Genomic DNA, 3,607 nt, shown 5'->3' with positions numbered 1-3,607 from the left:
GCAGGAACAAGGTCGCTGTGAAATCAGCAACTGTCACTGACGGAGAAGTGCAGACGTGCTTTTTCCCAGAGAAGTATTACATGCACAAGTCACTATATTGTCAAAAGTTTTTATTTGTGACAGTAAAGAAACCATTCAATACCTGATTGACAACACTTCTCTCTCCTGCAAACACTCACGTCTCTGTAGTGTTTCTCAAGTATCGCTGGATTGTTCATTGCATTAAAGTGTAAACAGCTCCATTATTAGAGAAAAAAAAAAAGAAGAAGAAAGAAACATTGCCATTGCTTACTCCTCTGTTAGGAAGTTCCCAATAGATCTTTAACAAGAAAGAAAAGAGAAGTCAGCTGGGTTTTTACAACACGCCGGACATGGAGAGCGCCAGCCGGGTTTGCATAGTTAGCCCCGAGAGCTCTCAGCCCTCGCCCCCCGCGGGTCCCTCCTGCCCCCCCGGCCCACGGAGGCAGGAGCTGACAGCACCTGGGAAATCAGAGGCACGAGCTTGGCTCTGGGTGACAACCAGGGCTGTGCGGAACGGCGTTTTATTAGTTTAAAAAGAACCTGTCAAACATAGCGGTACGTGTCGGTAAATTATAGAGCTACACGTTGGACTTTTTTTTTTTTTTTTACAGTGAGATTTCAAAAGCTGCAACATCCAGTACACATCAGTGTCATTTAGATACTTTATTGTCCCCAACCAGTCTAATCAAAATCATGCTGTCATGAAGCGATCGCGTATGCCGATAACCGAATCTCCCCAGGTGCCGAGTTTCTTCCATGGGTAACTTTTGCTGTTTAAGAAAGATCAACGGGCAAACCAAATGAGACAGATTTCTCTTCCACAGCCGCCCAGATGCCCCCGGCAGCACTGAACACTGGCCGTCCCTGTCCCGGCAAGCCCCGCCGCGTGGGTGACAAGCATCCTGCGCACAGCCCTGCTTCACAAACGGCCGGTTAACCCCAACGCCTCCGCCGGCTTTCCGGGATGGGAGGCGTTCCGCCTTACAGCTTATAGAAAAATACCTCTACAGGCAGAACACCCCTGTGAACCCGATGTAGAAAGGACAACGGAACTTCGAGCCAGGCGGCACTCCTGCAGCCCAGCGGAATGACCGACTGGGAAAGACTTTTGAATAGCTCTGTAACGGCCAGCGGCAGAACTGAAACCAGGGCGAGGAACAGCCCCGGGGACCTGCGGCACCCACCGCACCTCCAGATGCGCAAGGGATGTCACAAACAAGTGTTCTTGCCTGTTTCCACTGCTAAAATCCGGTGTGTAAAATACAATCAAATACCCGTATTGCAGATTTTACAAACATTCCACTCATCCCCTGACCTCACGGACAGAACTCTATTGCTTTATTAAAGTCTAGGAGCTCTAGGAATAGAAAAATGTTTGTGTAGTCACGCAGACTGAGCACGCGGAATCTCAGGTACGATGGTGGTGTCTAAATGAACAACTCTGACAGCTGGATCCCTCTGGCCAAATCTGAATAGTCAGGGAAGTCCAAACCTGCCTGCAGAGCACGCCAGGCTTTATTTCAATGGGAATGAGTTAAAAAACCCCAACACAACCAAACAGAAATCATCAGAAGTTATGCAAAATGCTCTTAAAACTCTATCAGAGAGCAAAAATTGCAAAATTTTTCGCCTTTGTGTTGTCACCAAGTGTCATTTTAATGCTGTAGTAACTTAAAATAAGGGCTTTTTTTTAAAAAAAAAAAACAAGCCAAAAAACCTCCTTAGTACTGAGGAGTAGGTACAGAACATCCTCAGAACCGTTCCTCCTGAAGCTGGTGCAGAAGTTCAGTTGTCCATTCCATGTGGATTTTAAAACAATACAAGACACTTTAGTTATCGACATTCATTCGCAGACTTAAGGCAACTGGTTCATGAAATCGCTGCTCTCATCAACGCACACGGATGACACGGGCTGTCTCACGTACAACAGCTCACAACCGTTGCTGGCAACGTCGCGGTGGGTTATTTATTGTCTCCTCGGAGGGTTGTTTGGTCTAATGCTAGTGAGAAGTCTTTTGAGTTTTCTCCGCCATCCCTATCATACCTGCACAACGAACTACACCCTGAACACGTCCCTGCAAACTGCGCCGAGGCCAGGAAGCCACAAGCACAGCTGAAAATACTGAGCTGAAAACACTCAGAGAACAACTTTTTGGCAGCTTACGGTTCCATTACTCTGAAGTCAAATACAAAACTAAACAATCTTAGACCGAAAGTCAATGGTAACGGGCTCACCAGAATCCATACGTCCTTCTGTCTCTCTCTCCGCTTTCTTTAATCAACGTAGATGTTTCTTTTTAATTTGACATCTTCGTCTTTTGTTGTGGCACAGAATTATACAGTACTAAGGTAACGCCAACCGGTAAGAGAACACGACGGTGACGCCGTCCAGGCTCAGCGAGCGCCACGGGACTGCCTGGCCCGTCCCCGGCTGCGAGGCATGGCGAGCAGCTGGAGCACAGCCCTGCTGCCAGGGGCACGTCAGCGTTGCTTTTATGCTGCACCCACGACAACCTCCTCACTGCCTGCCCTTCTATGAAGGAATTTGTTAAGCTGCTTCACCAAGGGTTCAGACAAGGATGACAATCCAAGTCCATCGCAAAAATCTGTTTTCCAAGTCATCAAGGCTTTTTGAGAAAAATAGAAAAGGCAAAGGGGATCGACGAGTCCAAATTGAGCGCTTGGCTAACGAGAAGCACCATGTACTCCACTTGGTCTGCTGTGGTAACAGCCAGAGCTGTAACTTTTGTGTAGTTTGTGGATAATAATTAAAAGGTGACACTGGAAAGGAGAAAAGAAAAAAAGAAGACAAAAAGGTGTGCCTTGTTCTTCAAAGGCTTAAAATATTTAAAAGTTATTCAAGTTCTTCTTTTGAAAGGGAATGTATGGCACTACGGGAGATGCTACGCAGGTTCTCAGAGTCAGAGGTGAGGCTGACTCCACTCCAAAGCAGAGGACCACTTTTAGTCTAGGCTATGAACTTCTGCCCTTGTAGCAAGACTCGATAAAGCTGCCCATCTGCACCTCATGCCTTGGAGAAAAAAAAATACAAATCAGAGATGTGGGAAAAACACCAAAATACATGTACACCAAAGAGAGGAGAGGGCTTCGTCAACTGAGAGAAAAGAAAGAAAAAAGTCCTTTACAGGTCACCTTCCACTGTGATCTCTGGTCTGTCAGATACTACAGGATTAATGGGGGTAGGGGGGTGGGGGGGTGGTATGACATTTGCATTTTATTTATTGCCCAAGTTTGCAGCTTACAGAAAATGTTTCATAGCACAGGCACAGTGGCAAAAACAGTATAACAGCCGATGGTCAGCTCCATTTGGTGAGTAGACAGTAGCAGCAAGTAAAAGAAAAAAGTACTCCAAACAGCTCGGGAGAGACCCAGCCACCCAGAGGGTGGTTTTAAGAAAAGAACCTCGAAACTAATAAATAGCTCTCCTCGCCATTCTCCCCGGGCAGTGGCTCTCCAAAAAACGAGAGGCATGGCAGTTGTGCGTAAGCAGAGACAAGAGAACTTCACCTGTCTAGAATCAAAGGTGCTTCAGTCTCTCAGCCGCCGCCTTGGCTCAATCCCGTCT

Source organism: Buceros rhinoceros, unplaced genomic scaffold (genome assembly GCF_000710305.1).
Source record: "Buceros rhinoceros silvestris isolate BGI_N320 unplaced genomic scaffold, ASM71030v1 scaffold34651, whole genome shotgun sequence".
Taxonomy (NCBI): domain Eukaryota; kingdom Metazoa; phylum Chordata; class Aves; order Bucerotiformes; family Bucerotidae; genus Buceros; species Buceros rhinoceros.
This window is presented reverse-complemented; position numbering follows the sequence as displayed.